Consider the following 20,914-nt stretch of genomic DNA (forward strand, 5'->3'; position numbering starts at 1 on the left):
TGGTAGGATATTTTTCCCCACCACTCTGCTATTAAATGAGCAAGTATCATCATGGAACACAGCATAGCAGCATAAGGGCCAGGCCTATACCCCAATGCTTGCAGCAAATCTTCCCTTTCCATCTGTGTTACTCTCAGGAGACTGATATCACACATGGTTACCTAAGGAAGATGGCACAAGTTTAAAGTACCCAACCAATACAGTCACTATGCCCCAAGACTATTCCTAGTACTGTTGCAATGGGTGTTATGAGTTGGGAAACTGGTTGCCCTATGTTTTCTGCTGCTACAATTCACCTGCAGTGTCCTCTAATCTGTTCTGCCCACCTCCTCTCAAACCAGTCGTTGGCATGTTACAGAGGAGCCCGGTGATCCCTCTCCTTGCTCAAGTGTAGATTGTAGATTTTAGTGCTAATGAAGCCTCTCTCTAACAGATGCAAAGGCTCCTTGCTTACCATGTCTGGAATGCCATTCTGACCTTCAGATACGTATAGATTGGAATGCGGGTCTGGCTTAGCCTTCTGAACATGAAGGGGTGTTCTTTTTACATTATAACATTTGCTTTACTACTTTTGGGTTAGCTAACAATGGCAACTTTGTGCTTTGCTTTTCTTACAGTCGACACTTTGACCTTCAGCGCCCCTCCCCCCCTCGCCGAACTCCTGCTGAAAGACTTTCCCAAATTAGGAAGCAGAAAAAAAAATGTGGGATGACATGTTCAGTGAACTAATGAATGCATCCGGAGCTGCTGACACAGAACTCAGAGCCTAGAGAATGTCCTTGTCTGAATAAACTAGACATGGAGATAGAACACAGAAGATCTGCACAGGAGCAGGAGCATGATACTCAACAGGAGATGTTGCTTATTATAAGGCTTCAGTCTGACAGTCTGAGGCATCTGGTAGAGCTCCAGGAAGAGCAGAGGCAGGACAGACTCCCTCTGCAGCTCTTCCAAAATGCTCCACCACCTACCACTTTGTTATTAGCCCCCACCCCCAAGCACTCTAGGAGGAAGCTGAGGGTGCAGTACGTGCTGCACTCCACACTGTGGAGGCAAGCAGAAGGACACGGCGGCCCCTTTACGAACTGCACGCAACCACAGTTGCTTGCACAGTGACACTTTACAATGTTAACTTATCCTCTTTTCCCCCCACTGAAACGGGTCACAAATAAAACTTTGTAGCTTGGGCGGGGAAAGAAGGGGAAGGGCCACTGGAGCGAGGGTGAGGGATGGGAAATAAAGGCACAGCAGAGACGGATCTCACTGCAGTTCATTGCAAAATTGTTTTTTCAGTGTTTCCTGTAGGCGAAGCGCTCCGCAGTTGGCTCTGAGCATAGCGCTGGAATCTGGCTGCTCAAAATTTGTGGCCAGCCTATCAGCCTCCACAGCCCAACCCTGGGGGAACTTTTCACTCTTTGTTTCACACAAATTATGGAGCACACAGCACACAGATATAACTGATGGGATGTTTGTTTCACTGATGTCAAGCCTAGTAAGCAGACATCTCCATCTGGCTTTTAAATGGCCAAATGCACATTCCACCACCCATTCTGCGTTTGCTGAGCCTGTTATTAAAATGCTTCTTCTCGCAGTCCAGGTGCCTGCTGTAGGGCTTCATTAGTTAAGGGAGCAAGGGGTAGGCAAGATCCCCCAGTATCACTATTGGCATTTCAACATCCCCAATGTTTATTTTTTGGTCATGGAAGAAAGTGGCCACCTGCATCTTACTGAACAGACCCGAGCTCCTAAAGATACACGTGTCATGCACCTTTCCAGACCACGCCACATTGACGTCAGTGAAATGTCCACTGTGATCCACAAAGGCCTGCAACACCATTGAGAAGTATCCCTTCCAGTTTATGTATTCTGTGACAAGGTGGTCATGTGCTAGGATAGGGATATGCGTGCCATCTATTGCCCCTCCACATTTTGGGAACCCCATTGCCGCAAACCCGTCCACTATGTCCTGCACGTTTCCCAAAGTCACTACCCTTCTTAGCAGAAGTCTATTGATGGCCCCGCATGCTTGCATCACAGCAGCTCCAGTGGTGGATTTACTGACTCCAAATTGATTCCTAACTGACTGGTAGCAGTCTGGGGTTGCCAGCTTCCATAGGGCGATGGCCACTCGCTTCTCCACTGTCAGAGCTGGTCTCAAGCAAGTATTCACGCACTGGGGACAGCTCCGCTCAAAGTTCAAAGAAAGTGGCCTTTCACATACGGAAGTTCTGCAGCCCCTGCTCATCATCCCACACCTTTATAACGATGCAATTCCACCAGTCTGTGCTTGTTTCTCGGGACCAGAACCGGCGCTCCATGGACTGAAGATGATGTGTGACAGCCTGCAGCAAATGGGAATTGTTCCGCTCTATGGCTTGTAGCAGGGTGGCCTTAGTAACATCGCTATTTTCCATGCTGTGGCTCCTCTCTCGCCTTTGAAAATATTGCAGGATAATCCATGAGGTGTTTGTGATGCTCACAATGATAGTGCAGAGCTGAGCGGGCTCCATGTCTCTCCAGCAACAGTGTGCGCAAAGCATAGAAAAACAGTGCGAAAAAGTGTTTGTAGTTTGTTCGGGACAAGAAGAGAGGTGGAAGGAGCATGTTGCATCATGGGAGGACGACAAGCTTCCCAAAAGCCTCTGCAGCTAGTTGCACTGTGGGATAGTTACCCACAGTGCACTGCTCTGATTGTCGACCCAAGCGTGGCGAGTGGAAATGAAGAGCCCAGCGCAAGGAGTGTGGTGTGATCACACTCCTGCGACTTCTAAAATTTGGCGGGTGAAAGCCGATTTAAAGTAAATCGACTCCAGTCTGCAGTGCTAGAAGACATATTCTATTTCAAACTGTAATAATTCAAGACAATCCTGTTGTCTGTGTTATACACAATTCAGACTAGATGATCACAATGATCCCTTTTGATCTTATAATCTATAGATGGATAAGTATTTCCCTTTATATTCAGCATTGTCTATGGAATGGGCATTACAGACTTGACCCTGCTCCAATTCCTGTGAATGGCAAATTTGGACTACAAGGGTGAAGAAGCAGATCATACAAGGAGGCATATGATTTGCTTACTTCCTACTTTTCTAATCAGTTTAACTGAAAATCACATAGAATTATCAATACACCAATAATTGTGTAATAATAATTAAAGGGGGAAAATTTTTTACCTATTATGATAGGACAACCTGATATCTTAAAAGTCAATTTAACTTCATACTCTGATAATTCACACAATTCACTGTATGACACATTTGTATATATTCATCTGGTTAACATATCTGTAAAATAAAGACACAATATGTCTCATTGTCTAGTGTTATGTTATCCCGATCTCAAGCATGCTTAAATGCAAAGGACCAGAGAAAAAGGTAGCATGGAAAACAGAAAGAAAAGTGACGAATTAATGCAAGAGAAGAGAATTAAATGGAGGGGAATGACAACACACTATACACATGAGGAAGACTGGATATCCATGTAAAATATGGAGGGGATCTTTTATTCGCAGGGTATGTTTATATTGCAATCAAGGGATCTGATTGCAGCTTGAATAGACATACCCGAGTTAGCTTTAATCTAGCTAGCTCTGATACTGGAGCAATGATGCTGTAAGCAGCACGCACTTCAGGGCAGGCTAGTCTCAGAAGTAATTATTCAGGGTTCTTGGCATGCTGGCACAGTCCGGCTGAAGCATATACTGCCATGTCTTCACTGCTCTGCTCTGCTAAGTTATCTGAACTAGCTTTTGTCTAGCTATGTGTACTAGTGCTGCAGTCGCACATCGTGATCGCAGTGTGTTTTTGTGACAGAGAAACTGCAAGTAAGGTAAGTTTTTAGAAACTAAAGAATTGAAAAATAAGGAATTTTGGGTAACTTTTCTATCCCTAGGATAAGAAATATTATTCAAATCAGTCATCACTATTTGGTTTGTAATATCTTTCTGCCTATATTTTTATATTACTATTATAAATGTTCCTTGGAGAGGTACCTGTCTTCAAAACAGGATTTAGGTACTGAATCAGCCCTTACGGTGTTTGAAAGCACAGTGTGTCAGAACATGTGCAGGGACCTGTGACGGGGTGCTCAACTCACTGCTAGGATGGCGCCTCCTCCTGGCCATTCTGGGGTTTAGCTTCATGAGGTCAACATCCCTTCACACTGTTGCATGATCTCTCTGCCTCTCTCATGGTCTGCAGCCCCCCCCCCCCTCTCTCCATGAACTGCATCTACTGCCTCTTTGTGACTTGACCCTCCAATCAGGTCACTATGCACATTTTTCCCTTCTGGGGTATCAAAGACTTTCTTCAGCCATCTTAAGCAGCCTTCTCATTCACTGCTTCATGGTCACTTCCTCAGTCTTAGGCAGTCTTCCCACTCACGGTCCCATGTCTTCAGTGCCTGGTGAGGGAACCCAGGCCCACCCTCTACTCTGGGTTGAGGCTCAGGGACCCTCTAGTCAACAACCAAGGTCTGTTCCCTTCTAGACATTTACTGCCTTTCCCAAAGCCCTTTCCTTACCACTGGCACTCCCCCTCACTCTGTTTACCAGCCTCCCAACTCCCAATAACGATAGACTACCTATCTTTGCAGCCTCCAAACACTCTTCCCTTCTCCCGGAAGAAGCGACTGCAAACCTTCCCAGCAGCACCCTTCTGCTTCTAATTTCCTGTCTTTATAAGCTCCCCCTCAGCTAGGCTCCCTCACTCAGTCAAGGGATTGCTTAGCCAGCTGAATCCTCTCAGTTGTGGCCTGCCAGTTAATTGGCCCCCTTTTCAATCTACATTAACCCTTGCATAGCCAGTGTAAGATGAACACCCCTTCACAGGACCCTTGGCTTGTGAAAAATGATAGGCCAAACTGTCCTTGGCCCTTGAACAGGTTTAGAGGCTGGGGAAGATTCAAGGAACCTTGCCCCTTGCAAACCTTGATGCACTCCATGGATGGGACAGGCAGGAACTGGAGGGAAACCTGCAGCTGAAAATGCTGAGGAGCAGATAAAGATGTATTAGAAAAATACAAATGTAGATTTAAAATTAATTTTCAAGAACTGTTGAAAATCTTGTGCATGCACTGAGTTAATTATACATGTGACAGTTTTTTAAGAAAGTAGGTTATGTATATTATTGTACTAATGGGACAAAATGAAACCTGAGCCTGTGCATTTTAACTCTGTTCACTAGATGAAAATTATTGTGTTTTATGTGGGCAGATATAATTTCTTTATCAATGAATTCTGATTTTAAATGCCTTTCTATGTTAACTATAGCATTTATGCACCTGAAACTGCTTCAACAGGAAAAATAAAAGTGCTTGTATTCTATCACTGAATGACCTTGAAACCCACAACACAAATCAGAAAATATATTCTACATTTGTTATTATAAATCCATTATCCAAGGTATTATGAAAATTGGTTTTAAGATCATAATAATTTAACAATCCTTCACCCGCTCGAGTACTCTGGCCTTTGGTGACTTCCTGACCATCACATGAGCATTACCAGCAAAATCTCCACATGCATTTCCAATACACAAACTCTTTATTTTCCCCCTTTGAGATATGTTTAAATGTAAGCTGATTTAAGAAAATGCAAAATGTATTCATTTCATGGTGTTACACAACAAAGATAAAATATAATGAAAATGTGTATGTTCACAGACTTAAATATTATATTGCCTTCACTGGTTTTTTAAAATAAAATATTAAACAAAAGAGGCGATTGCTGTACCTCTGTGGAGGCAATATCCTTGGCATGGAGCAGTAACAGGCTTTGGTCCATACTCTGAAGACCCAGGGTTTAGAAATTTCAGTTTAGAATTCTCAGTCCATAGGCCACTCCACTTGTGGCTGAAGAGCCAATGGAGTGGTCCCATGGACACTACTACAGAATAAGTCATGGTGGCTGTAGTAGTCATGATCCTCTGTGACCTTGACACTCCTTAGTGCACAAACAACTCCCATACAGGCTTCCTTGGAGAGAGCAGTAGTTAAGCTTTAAACCTGAAATACAGGAGTCTGTGGAGTCCCTCTGTTTGTCACGTACGCTTCCTCATTCCCCCCTCCTGCTTTTTGCTGCACACAAAGCGTTCCACAGCCATTCAGGAGGCCACCAGATTTCTTCCTCAATAAATTTCTAGACCTATAGCATTCCATTCAGTTAGAAATGTTCATTGTACACAGTGAAGTATTATTGCTTATAAAGTTGTGGGGGGAACAATGCACTCTCACTCACAGTAACACGAGGCCACCTCCAGGAGGCTTCCATCTCAATCTTGCCTTCGCCCTCCCTATTTCCCACCTGTCCTTGACTCCAAGGTACTCTGGCTTGGTATCTTCTGGTTCTCCAAGATTCCACCTCTCCCTGAGCTGCTCCTTGTACCAGCCACACAAGGTTCCTTTTCCTCTCCCCATCCTTCCCTCCCCCATCACACATTCCCTCCAAGGAACAACACCCCCACTCCAAGTTCCTAACTTCTCTGTCACTTCCCAAAGTTCCTTCCCCACTAAGGAGCTTATCACCCCACCCCCCAGGGCCCAAAGCCTTTTTCTCCTCAGATTCTTTCCCCTGCCCCCGAAGTTCCTGTTCCCTCACCCCTTTTTACCTCTGTCCTTTTTACCTCACCCCTTTTTACCTTCTGCTGGCTCAGAAGCTGGAGGACCATAGATCTGCACAGGCTACTGCAAGTGGCATATCATTTTGGTGCCATGAATGGATGATGTTTATGAAGCAACACCATTTTTCCCCCTGAATCTGACTGTGGATCCAAAAGCTCAGACAGGAACAGAGCCCTAGGGTGCATTTGAGGCCTATCTAGGGGAACCAATCAGACAGAGTCCAGCATGCCATCCAAGCCCCACAACCAGCCAGTATCCCTTCCTCCAAGACAACGGGGACCAGATCTGCCCTGGTGCAGTGTGCAGGACAGGTGGCTTTTCCCTGGCTCTACTTGCTGCTCTTTCTGACTTTGCTGGAGGTAGTTTGCAGACTCAGACAGATATCTCTGCAAGGATGGGTATATGTATCTATGTAAGATACACTGAAATTGGAGCAGTGGACTCGGAGTCAAGATTTTTAAGCTGAACTCCTGTTTGCCACAAACTAACTGAATGACCATGAGTAAATTAGCTAACCTCTTTGTGCCTCAGTTTACACATCTATACAACTGGTATAATAAAACTTATGGAAAGGGACACAGAGGCTTAATTAATTGATGTTTATAAAATCCTCTGAGATCTTTGAATGAAAGCTGCTGTATAAGTGGAAAGTATTATTGTGATGGTGAGAATGGTGAAGATAACAACCGATTTCACAGCAGTTTTTGCAACATTAGGGGTGGTCACAAGAGTCCCTGACAAAAATATGTCTTCACTCCACCACCGTGAAATGTTGTGTATTCTGACAGGTTGCCTCCATCCATAACCAGAAGTTGCTGCATGCCAGTGGTGCTGTATGTACTCTACATAATTTAAATGTGCTGTTGGATTCTTTGGGATGAAAGCCTCTATATTAACATATTGTGTGAAATCCTGGCCCCTTTGAAGTCAATGGGCCCAGGATTTCACCCAGTTTCCACAATTTTCCAGAGAATTACACCAATATTTAACTAATCTGGAGTGAATTCAAATCTAAGATTGTCTTTGGGTATTTATGATGAAAACCCATTAGTCTCATTATTTTGGTTTTAGATAAGTATTTATACACAAGGGTAAAATTTTCCATGATTTTGCATTGCGATATTTGTCCTTTGTAGCCACAATAAAAAGTGCAACTGGAATTTGTGCCTTCTGAGCATTTACAAAGAAGGGCATAATTGGGCTTCCACTAAATTGCACCAGCCAAAAAAATTCACTTATAAGGAGGGACATGAACTGGTATTCACCGAAGGAATTTCCAAAGAGACACACAAGGGCATGACCTGGAACTGTAGCGCTAAACATTAGTCCCAGAAACTGGGCCCTCCTCCAGCAGCACTGCATTGATTCATGAGACCAGCCATGTTACAAAGAGCAGGCAAAGACTGGCAGATTCAGCAACAGTCTGCACTACATACATTCTGCATCAGCCTAACCTTTCACCTAACCAATCACCTCAGGATAACCTAAGGCTCAGAATGAAAGGGAAGTAGGAGGGACACCTATGGATAAAGTAGAGCCCAACAGGATACCAACAACAGGATTTACAGTTCACTAGCTGGCTGACTTCACTTGCCAGAGGAACAATTCTGGCTGGAATACACAAAACTATCCTGAACCCATTAGGTGTTACAGAGGGATCTGGAGACCTACATGCACAGAAGCCATGTTATACCTATCATGGTAAGAGTTGCTACTTTCTGAGGCTGCTTGACAAACAGATGCCTACCCAGAAATCCTCTGGAGAAATCACAAGGATTAGAAGCAGCTTTGTTGTCGTCATCTGCAACAGCAGCAATTTCTGAGAGCCACTGGCAAGAGAACTAGTCTTTACAATAAACTGCCTTTAAAACAATACTGGGCGATGTCAACTGCCTCATGTTTCACGCAGGGAACCTTCTGCAAAGAATGAGACTGCCTATAGAAACAGGAAGGGAGTTCTATTTTACATAAACACAACACTTCATCACAGATGTAGCGGCACATTACCCACATTACTCCATATTCTCAGGAGTTCTGATCCAGCAGGGAGCTTAAGACAGGGGAGATCCGTGGGTGCTGGACACTGGAAATGAAGTAGGGTGTAGTTACAGCATCAATAATTTCTGTGCTTCTACTGGGACCGGCACTTTATAACTGAACAATATTTTCAGGGTGTGAAAGGACTTGCTCATTGCTGGAAAATATTGCACATTTCTCTTGGTCCTAATCTCCACACTATTCCCAGGAAATTCAGAATTCCATAAACCAAGTCACCAAGATGTTTGTCTCCTCCATTGGGAAAGTGGGATTCATCCTGTACTTGCTCGCTTCAGCCCAACTTGACAACATAGTGGTAGACAAAGGAATTATAGAAATGTACGGCTGGAAGGTGTCAGTAAGAAAATGAAAAAGGAGAATTGGCAAATTTTTGCCCACACAACAAGCAGGAGCGCAAAGGCAAAACTGAAATGTTCTGTACCCGCTGATTCCATACATTGTGGTCTCTTCAAATCAGAAAGACTCACACAACAAAAGACAGACATAACTAGTGGTCCCTAGTGACAAATGAAAATTTCTGTGGTCCCTCCATCTCTTCCTACCTTCCCCATCCATTCCAGAAGACCTGAGAGCTTTTCATGTTAAGATCAATATTACTATCAGCAGGTTTCAGAAGAGCTCAGTTGGAATGGGATGAGATAAATTAGGAAATTGATCTATACATATAGAAGGTGGGTAGTTAGTACCTGGGGCATGCAAGCATATTTGCATCCCCTACTACAGCCCTATGCAGGACTATTTATTTAATCCCGCTACTCCATACCCATTCTCACTCCCACCGATGCTTGCATTGTTTGTTGAATTTTTATCCCGCTTCCACTATTATGGCAGCGCGTCCTGAAGGCAGGGCCATAACCAATTTGCCCAGGGGGCAAAGCTGGGGCGGCAGAGGAGGATGCAGAAAAATGGGGCAGAAAAATTACCGAAAAAAAATGGTAGGGGAAGAGGCCTGTCGTGGGTATGGTATGATATTGCCACCCTTAATTTTGCGCTGCTGCTGGCAACGGTGCTGCCTTTAGAACTGGGCACTCGGCCTGCAGCCACTGCTGTCCGGCCGCCCCGCTCAGAAGCAGTGCTTCTGTCACCAGCAGCGCAAAAGTAAGAGTGGCAATACCATATCATGCTCGCTGCAGGGCTCTACCGCCTACTGTTTTTTTCGGTCATTTTTCCACCCCACCCCTCACTGGCTTTGCACCCTGGGCAGCTGCGTCACTCATCCCTCCATGGTTACGGCCCTGCTAGTTAATATAATTTTGCTTTTGTAATTGTATTTTTTGTTTTCATGTCTTTTTTTTGGTCTTTTTCTTATAGGTATCTCACATCTGGGCACTCCCCATAGGGCAGCTCCCATAGATAGAAAGCCAATGAGGGTTCAGGTGGGTGTTTTTTTGTTGTTTTTAATTTCCCTTTTCTATTCTCAGTTTCTCTTTCCCGCTAGCTCTTTGTTTTCTCTTATTTTATTTGGCTAACTTGAAGGGAAGGGGGGGATTGATTAGGCTTATTATTTACTTATCTTTATATTTTAAAAAATTTTTTGGAACCATATGAAAATTGTCAGTCTGTCTATTTGTGTGTTTGTATTACATTCACCTGCCCTCACTTCTCTCCTTTTCTTTGCTACAATCACCTATAGCTTTTTGCCTTAAACTTATATTGTAAGCTCTTTAAGGTATGGATAGAGTCCTCCAATGTACTTGTACAGTGAGTGTTCTGTACAGCGAGGCCAAGATCATGACTGGGGTTCTTGGGCACTACCACAATAAATAAAATAATAATAATTAATAATGTTTTGTAAGCTGGGTTCTTTTCTCTCACAGAGGGTGCTGAGAAAACACCTCCTATTTCTCTACTTCTGTTTTGTTCTGGTTTCTATTTCACTATTTATTGGTTTTTAATTATAAAAGTTTTTACTATATTAAAGTTTTATTACATTGTCTCTGTGTCCTCTGCATTTCTCAAAAGGTTTCTATGGTAGAGCCAAGAGAAGCCCAGTGTGGGACACAGTCTAGCCTGTTGTGGGATAAAAGTTACTTATGTTGGAACTTACTGGCTACCTGACTTGCTGCAGCTACATGAGACTTGATTCTAAGGAAATCTGGCTTTTTCATTACCTGTCAGATCCAGTGTGGCCAGCAACACCACATCAGGTGCAAGAGAACCAGAAAGCCTTCTACAATACGATCTTGCTGTTCTATGCTGGGGGCCCTGTGACACTGGTAAACCAGAGACCAACTCATGCCAAAGTCCCCATGTCACTATTGAACACTGGCAAACACATAGCTGGAATCAGTCGGTTCACCTGTGGGTTAGTATTGTTAAAACAGGTATTAGAATTATAAGAATGTGTTCAGTGTTTAGACTTTATTGAATGCTTGTGAATTGCTGCATGCATTAATCTCACTATAACATCTGTATCCAATATTGTAAGGTAAATATTTGAGCATTTGTATTGAGAGCCTCTGTGACTATGTAAATCACCAGACAAGGAGATTACAACAGAAGGTGTTACGTCCTTCCCAACAGTAAAACTCATAGACTCAGATTTTAAGGTCAGAAGGGACCATTGTGATCATCTAGTCTGACCTCCTGCACAATGCAGGCCACAGAACCTCACCCATCCACTCCTGTAATAGACACCTAACCTATGACTGAGTTACTGAAATCCTCAAATAATGGTTTAAAGACTTCAAGGTACAGAGAATCCACCAGAGAATCTACCAGCAAGTGACCCGTGCCCCATGCTGCAGAGGAAGGTGAAAAGGTCCATCGACACCACATAGACTATTGTGGAATGCTAAAAAGGACAAAAGACTTTGTTGTTCTGTTCTTCCCACCATGGAGATGAGTCATGCAAGTGGATTCCTCCCATCAGCTGAGTTTGCAGAACGGAGCACATGGTAGGAGGGGGATAAAAAAACCCAAACAAAAGGAACTAGTTATCTGTATGCTGTTTGGACTCTGAAGTGCAAGGGTTTTCTAGGCATAAGGAAGAGATCCCCAGCTGCTTAGCCTGGGTTAGCCTTAAAGGACATATAGAGCTTGCTTATTATAGAAGCTTCTATTAATTTTTTAAATTAAAGATTGTAACTCATTTGTGTGTATGTATGTTTACCAGCTTTAACCTTGTAAGTAACTCTAATTTCTTTTTTCTAGTTAATACATCTTTAGTTAGTTTATTATAGGACTGGCTACACGTGTTTTCCTCAGTGTGAGATCTATGGTGCAACTGACCTGGGGTAAGTCACTGGTCCTTTGGGACTGGGAGTAACCTAAATACTGCTGTGATTCTTGGTGTAATGGACTATCTATTATAAACGTACACTCACCTGGGTGTCAAGATAGATTGGAGTACCCAACCGGTCTGATTGTGACTCCGTATTAAGGCTGTTATAGTGCCAGAGTAGTTTATACTTGATAATTAGTTGGTGAAATCTAGGTATAGAACTCAGAACCAATTTGGGTTTGTGCCCTGCTTGCTAATAGTCTGCCATGAAGATGGTACGCATTCTCTTGAGTCACTGCAGGTAGCATTACAACCCCTAAGGCCTTACAGCATCATCTAGTACCTGAGGTGGATTTTGAAAATGCCTCTGCTACCACCAGTTGGACAAGGCAAAATCATTTATGCAGTCATTGCTGCGCTTGCTTTTACTCATTTCCATTGCCCTGCAACTGCATTATGAGGCAGTCACCACTCCTAATTTGCATATGTCCCACCTCCTTTTTTAGTATTTATTTAATTGATTTATAAATACATGAAAAGCACCCATTTCAGGCTCTAAGTGCTTTCTCCTTCAATTAAAAATACAGGTAACCCATAGATTGTAGCCTCAGCACACATATCTAATGTTGCTTTTTGGAAGATGTAACTTTCAGAGTGTCTCAATTTCAGACATAAAAATTTTCATCTTTACCACTTCACTAATTCCAACTTGCCGCTAACACAAGTTCAGGAAACTACTGTGAACATAACAAGTGCTTATCAAGTCTAACATCTTTGTTCACCTAGTTTACTGCTTTACCATCTGCCTTTCACTTGTAGAAGACTCAACATAAAACAGGAGCTGAAGTAAATGCAGATATCCCTCTGCTGTCTATTTAGCTTTCAATAAGTGAGTTGGTGTAGTGCTCAGACTCATTCTCAAAACCAGCCCATCATCTAAAAGTATTTACATAAGACTCTTTGCATTATATTCCAACCTCTGCAACACTAGTATTAACTACTGACATCTGCCAAGTCTGACTAGTAAGTGCTTTACAGTATCAATTCATCCTAAGCAAAAAGCATTTTTGAGTGCTGCAGTGCTCTTGTTAATGCCAATAAGAAGTATCAGAGCTCATATGACACCTAGCAGAAATTAGTACCCACATTCAAAGAAAAGCTTTTGTTATTTCCCAGAGTATTATGTGGACTTTATTGAGATGACTGCATCTGACACCTGCTGTAATATAAAATGCAGCTATAATTAGCCAACTGATGCTCACTGCAGTTTAGGTCGAATCCCTTCTGTGGGAATTATGCTTTAAAATATTCAGAACTCCAAGTGGCTCTCATTACATTTAATTTTTACTTAGAATTAGGTGGTCTAGAAAAAAAATTTAGGATTGTAATAGCCCCCCGCTGAATGCCACACAGCAACGTGAAAACCCATAGATTTTTTTTTCCAAATAAAAAAAAAAATGAGAACAGCAGACTACACTACAGCCTTCAATTGAAGTCTGGCTTTGCTTAATTGTACTTTTTGCACTCATCAGTCTCTCCTCTTCAGAGCAAGCTACAAAAATTGCCTGAATAGCCAAAGAAAAGTTTCCCACAGTCACTGGCCACAGAAAAACACCATTGTCCTTCCTCACAGTTTGATGGACAACATTTCTATAAATGGGTAGCCAGTCTGTCAATGGCACCCTTGCTGAAAAGGCAAAAGAAGAGAACAGATTCTGCCAATATCTGACAAAGCATGTTAACACATAATCAGGCATTCACTAGTCAGGCAGCTGCCCCTGGGACCTTCATAACACAGGTGCCTTTAAGCCATTTCCTATTCACAGATAAAGGAAACAAGCAGGAGATACCTGGGAAAGGAGCAGTCTATTATGGCTTGTAAAATGTCCATCTTCTAGGCTGCAGGCATAAAAACAGAAAGGACATAAAGGAAACTTTAGTTTTAACTGTTAAATTATAAAACTGGAGAATACTCACAAAACTCATAACCATAAGTCCTGGTCTAAAAAAATTTTAGTGGCAGCACAGCACCAAGCCTCTGATTATAACTGGTCGTCTTCACTCTTTTGAGCACATCAAACTGAGCAAAAGAGCTCTCATGTCTCCAAAGCCAGCAACTGGAACAAAAATTTAGCTAGCCCAAGTGAAGATCCCAAGGCTATCACCTTCACCTATCACTTGTTCCTAGCCTACTTTTTCCATGTATAATCCTATCCCTTCTTCACTAAGTTCATCCTCTAACTGGGAAAGTTGGAATTTTCAGTAGGACAAGCTTGGTACTATTCAGTAACTAGCCACTACAAGCTGTTATGCTGTGAGGCAAAGACCCACTTCAGGCTAACAGCATGACTTCCATGATATTCTATTCCCAGCAGCCTGAGGAACAAGTGTCATTTGGTAGGCAGTGTTATCTATTAGGCTATTAGATAGGGTGATCATTTTAGCTTTAAAGAAAGCATTAAGTCTCTAGAGTTTGTTTAGCTTTACTCTTTTTAAATTTCGTAATGTAATCTTAATTCACATAAAATGTAAACTGAAAAGAAAATGTGACTTTTCTTGACAACACAGAATTGAACCATTTTAAAAATCAGAACATATTAAATGCTAAAACCTATGTCCCCAATCCTGCAAACAAGCACATGCTTAACTTTAAGCACATAAACAGTCCTATTGGCTTCACTCGGGCCAGACAGAAACATAAAATGATTACTTCAATGGGACTACACAAGTGCTTAATGTTAAGAACGTGAGTATGTGTTTGCAGGATCAGGACCTATGAAAAAAGCTGGGATATGTGCCCTTTCTTCCAGCCATGCCCTCCATGGAAGCAGCAAGGATTAAGAAATATACTACTACCAGTGGAATCCTCCCTACATTGCAGTGAGCCTCCTGTAGCCAGTTATGCTGGCTTTAGGACCATAATCCACTGGCAGTCCAGCAAAAAGTAGCCACAGTGGGAGCCAGAATTTGGCCTAATAAGAATAAGCAAATATGATAGGTGCAGGTGTTTAGTTGCAGTGTAAACATACCCCTATTGTCTTCACTGGGATTACTTATGTGCTTAAAGATAGACATATGTTTAAGTACCTTGCTGAATCAGGGTTTATGGTCCTGGTTAGAGCCATGGCTATTTGCGGATGCTCAGATAGCAATTAAGTGCAAGAGCACTTTTTTTTCAATCTGTGAATCAACAAATGAGTATGACTTTTTACTTTGGACGTGGACCTTGCTATGCTCTATCCTTTTTTCACCTGAAATCTAGACTACTATGTTTTCTACGTGGAGTTACATCCTGAGACCATTCTGAATCTGAAGGTAGTCTAGGATATGACATGGCATATTAACAAAGCTTCATACTAAGAACACATAACACTAGTGCTCTGTGATCTGCTTGTGTGCTTCTGAATAGCACACAAGGTGTTTCTACGTTAAAGATCTAAATAGGTCTAAGTTATTTGAAGGACTGCCTCTCTCCTTCTTCCATACTGCTATAGTTGGTTGATATCAGTGGAAGTAGCTGGGCTGGAACTTTTCTGATATAAGTTCTGTACTTTTCTGTACTGCTGGTACAGTGTGGACGTCTCAACTCCGGAATGTGCAGTCTTCAGCCACGGGCCCAACAAAGCTGAACCTTTTGAATACTCTGCAAAGCACATCTTTTTTCTTGGGGACTTGGAGAAGGAGAAGGTTGAATGTTGAAAAAGATTATATTAGTAATATGTTAATTAGAAGGAACTGTATTTGTAACTCTGAGTGGCAACCAGCTGATGCAAATTACTTATTAAATATTAAGAATTTTAAACTATGTATAGGCATCCTGAGCTTGATATGGGTGCTTATGATCATCATTTTATTAATATAGATAAATAAAAAGAAATAAATATTGCAAAGAACACAGTTAAAAACAGCAGTATTTGGATGAAGTCAAATGGCATAGCATTTGTATTTGTGTTAATATTTTCACAGGTTTCTTAATGCCTCAAGGAGCCATTTCTGGGGCCAAAGCTCTGTGAGATCTAATCTTATCATAGTATTTCAGTTCCTGAATGTTGAAAATATCAAAAGAAAGCCATTTCAAATTCCTTTCTTTCCTTGGTATTTACATTGTTCAAATATATGAAAACTATTATTATGCCCGACTTTAGTTATTGCTTAGCCAAATTATACATATTTAAATATTGTAATTTTTCCTTGTTTACTAATCTCTCAACCTTGTATCTATTTTTTCCCCACTCTTCTATGAACTCAGGCCCAGAAATTAGCTCTATATTTCAGGTTTGGTCCCAGTAGAGCCATACAGAAAGTCCCCTAATGAGATGCAACTTTATATGCAGTCCAGAATTGCATTGGCCAATTTTACTGCCATATCCCACAGCAAATTTATGTCTACTTTACCATCCACTATAAACCTTAACTGTCTTTTGGAATTACTGCTTTCCAGGTTCCTCCCTGCAATTGAATATGCATGTTTCAAACAATTTTCCCCATTTTGATTTCATTTTCTTATATTTGTCCATGTTGCTCTTCTCTTTAAATCCCTTTGTATTATTTCTCTGTTGCAGATTTATTAAGGAATTAGTGACTGATTGATTAATTTTGATTGATTGAACTTGATTACTAATTAATATTTTAGACCACAGTGATCAATAAAGGTTCTTCTCCTGAGGGCTATAGCATCAGAAATATTATCAGTATCATTAGAAGAAAAGACCCTAGAATTACACAAGAAACAAGTGCAATTTACCACAAGTCCCTTTATTAACAAATCCATTAAGCAGATAAACAATCCCACAAATACTGAAATATAACAGAAGATAGTGCAAAGTGTTTACCCTATGACTGGCATCTCTCACATCTCCTCCTGGGGGACCCTGGAGTGTCAGTAATCATCTTCATCACCACCACCACCACCAGTGGTTGTCATCCTGGCATCTCCTAGTGTGTCCACCCGCATTCTCTCCAGCACACAGGCCAGACAATACCTTTTTATCCTTAGTTATGCTTATGTCTGCTAAGGCTCATACATATGCATAATGGTTTCAACCCATTTTTCCTTATTCATATTTCCCACCCCACTAATTTAGGGGTACCCCATCTCTCACTGGCTATTCCTTTGGTTCCCCTCAGTCTCATTAATATCTATGTCAATGAGTAACCATAGCAACTTGAGGTTATAATAGAATCTCCCAAAATGTAACTATTGGGCATCTTGTGGTATTAACTAGTACATTGTGGCATATTTTCCAGTCTAATGCAGAATAGCTTTCAGAATATCAACACTTAATACATCTTTTCCTTTATTGCTCCAGGATTATCTTTTGGTTAACTAGCCATGCCAACTTGTTTCAGGCCTATGGTCTCATGTGACTAAGCTAAGAATCCTACAGGCCTGAGACCTGTAGTCCCTGGGTTTCAATATTAATTTTTATATTTCACCTCTATATCCTAAATATACTTAATCTTTTATTCTTGTCTACACTGTCCTCATTTATGTTCAGAACAATTCACTATCTAGTATCTTCTTTGAATTTGAGACCCACTTATGAAACTTCAAGATGGATCCAGGCCACTTTTGGATAATGAAAACCAAGTAGACTAGCTATGTCTTTTATATTGATAGGAATACCTAACACTTCCATGAAGGAAACAATCTGCTATCAGCATGTACAATTGCTATGATCTGGTCTCTGATTAATAAACATTTGACATTAAGAACCTCGCAAATTACTTCATGGTCTCTTACCGCCTTTTTCTGGTGAAAACCAGAGAGAAGATAGTGCAGATCAATTATAGTAAGACTCAATAGTCTCCCATTTTTTGGCCCACAATTAGTTGGACTTTTGGATATGGCAATAAACTAGCATTACTCCCAGTGGTTAATCATCTTGTAAAGATAATGGACATCTAATCTCTGTTCTCACTGATACTATTAGATCTAATAGCAGTGTTCAATACTGTTAATGGGATAGCCAGAAGTACTTTACATAGGCTCCACTCAGTTTTCAAAGATCCAGAATAGTTGTTTTGGACAACTGCTCTTCTTCTCCTAGGGCTCTCTAGGAATCGGTCTCATTACTCCTAATGTTCATATATGTGAAGCCACTGTGAGGAACTATGAGATACCATAGCCAGAACCACCACCAATATTCTTATGGTATTCAGATCTCTGTCTCTTTTTCTTCATTTACAGATAGAACTGTTTCCCCACTCCAGAAGCACTTGGCAGAGATAAGGACAAAATACTCATGGACAGAGGAAATACTTTGAGTCTCTGCTGGTTAGTGAAACTGCAAATTAAATTGAGGGCATCAATTTATCAATTGCTAAAGTGATTCCAATCTGAAGGTCTTATTGGACACACCTCTGTTCCCAGATAGCAGCAATGGTCTGATGCACCTTCTCTTATCTTCAGCTGACCAAGAAACTGCATCCTCTCTCAGAAGTGGAATTTGCCATAGTTACCCATGTTGTTGTCACGTCAAGGCTGAAAAATATAGTAAGTGCTATTTCAACCAATGCTTGAAGGCCACATGGAAATTTCAGCCACTGCATAATGCTATTATCCATATCTTGAGCAGCAGAGATGAATGAGAAAATATTACACTTGTGCTTCATACTCTGCACTGGTTAGCAAATCACTTCATGTGAAATTTAAAGTGCTGTGGTTTGATGGATTTATTGGGGGTTTTTTAAATCTAGAAAGCCCCATCTTTATCCAATCACAACATCTATATACCATCTGTCCTAGATATGGTTCTGCACGAGACACTGGCAGGGAAATCCCAGTAGCCAATTCTTGGCTCTTGAATTCACTCCCACCAGCAGAGCTGGAATTAGCATTTCTGAGCAGGCCTGCAAAACAATCTTTTGCCACCCCTTTCCAAACTTAACTGATATTTCTCTCTCTATGCACTTAGTGTTTTGTCTCTTTTTTAAGGACAAATTTGTGGGGAAAAGCTACAAATGTACTTTCAAAATAAATGTAATTAAAATGGAGATTGTCCTTTGCATTTATAGTTCCTCTAAATTATGAGGATCTCTAGCAGCAAGCTTTTCAAGGCCCTAAAGTTGACTGACCACCAGAAATCGATCTGATCCTAAGTCTAGGAACTTAGAGAGTATGTCTACACCGCAAAGAAAAACCACAGTGCTGAGTCTTAGAGCCAGGTCAATAGATTTGGGCTTGTCCTGTGGGACTAAAAATAGGAGTGTAGATGTTCCTGTTCTGGCTAGAGCCCAGGCCCTGAAACTCAGCAAAGGGGGAGGGTCTCAGAGGCTCCAGGCCAAGTGAAATGTCTACACTGCTATTTATTGCCCCACTGCCCAAGTCCCATGAGCCTGAGTCAACTGAACTGGGCTCTGAGACTTGGTGCTGAAGGTTTTTCTTTGCAGTGTAGACATACCCTTATATCTTCATGAAAGATGCAGTTCTTTGTTCAACATACTAGCAAACTGTAGGAATTGGAATACTCCTTTGAAATTAATCTCCTGTGGAAATGGCCAGTATATCCCTATTTCTGTCTTATTAGTGTTGTTGGCTTGGTTGCTACGGGGAGATAGTGAAAACATTTCTCAAGAATTACTCTAAGTAAAACTATGTTTTGTCCAAATACTACAATGAGAAATGCCTTAGAAATATCTGCAATAACAATTAATAATATATTAATTTGTATTTCTATAGCACCTTGTATTCAAGAATCTCAATCTGCTTTACAATGTTTAAATTAGCCCCACAATATCCCTGTGAAGTAGAAAAGCATTATTATCCCCATATTACAGATAGCAAAAATGTAAGCTTGTCTTTACTACTGAAAAAAATATGATGTTTTTTACTTCATGGTATCCAAGGCATATGAGCTATCCTGAGGTAAAAACAAAGTAAAAACATTTTAGTTGTATCCACAAGGTAAACTCATCAAAGTAAGCCCAGGCTGGGTCTGGTCTCATAGTGCCTTGTCTTCACTGTGTTTTTCTTTGGGGTAGCTCATGTAAGTTAGTTACCCTGAGGCAACAAACACAGCTTTTTTAGCCATAAAGACAAGCCTAAAGCTTAAAGATTTACCCAGTTACATAAGACATCTGAGTAAGAGCTCACATTAGAACCCAGAACTCCTGCCTTCCAGAGAATCAAACCACCTGGAGCAGCAACAGAAGCAGCACCACATGGGAAAATAGAGAGGGAGATCAGATTTGATCCAACTGGGGCTACTTCTCTCCCCCAAGATTCCCCAGGACCCAGAATTATGCAAGGAAGGTCTACTCTCTGAGGGAACTAGGCCTTCTCCTTATCCCCAGCCATGTGGACTCAGGAAAGAGAAAAACCTCCTGGGTGGAATTAGCCCCAGGGACCAGAGACTGAAGCCAGCAGGAGCACTTCTAGAACCAATTTTCAGCCGAGAACTCTGTACACAGATGCCATCAGTTCTTACTCTAGACATGCTTTGTCCTCTGCGGACTGGCTGTTTTCTCTGTCCCTCACTCTTAATTTCAGACTCACTTCTAGTGCCCTCCATCCTCTCCTCTCTCCTCCCCATCTTTCTTTCTTTATCACCCTTCCCTCCTCCCTCTCAAAGTCCCTCCCCCCTTCCTTTGTTTTCCTCTAAACTAATCCCTTCCTGCCTTCCCTCTTCACCTACTCTTGCCTATAAACCTCAGCCAAAACCTATAACAAAACACCAACCCAAGCAACAGCAACAAAAACATGCAATTAATATGTTGTTTACAAAGCATCATTTTGTTCACTCTGCTTGTATATTATATCCCTTTCTCTCACTTTATGTCTGGCTTCCTTATTCAGCTCTTTGGGACACAAAGCATCTCTTACCTGTGTTTCGACTATGCTTAGCAAAAGGAATCACCATTCTTAACTGTGGTCTCTAGCCACTATTGTAATATAAATAAAATAAAACGAAGGTCTGGGTATGCTAGGTGATGCTACGATGGTGTGTGTGTGAATGCTTGCAATGCACTTATGCATGATGCCATAACTATGGAAGTACATTGTACAAGTGG

This window comes from Emydura macquarii, unplaced genomic scaffold (genome assembly GCF_026122565.2).
Source record: "Emydura macquarii macquarii isolate MOO-44397 ecotype Brisbane River unplaced genomic scaffold, CSIRO-AGI_Emac_v2 contig_374, whole genome shotgun sequence".
Taxonomy (NCBI): Eukaryota; Metazoa; Chordata; order Testudines; family Chelidae; genus Emydura; species Emydura macquarii.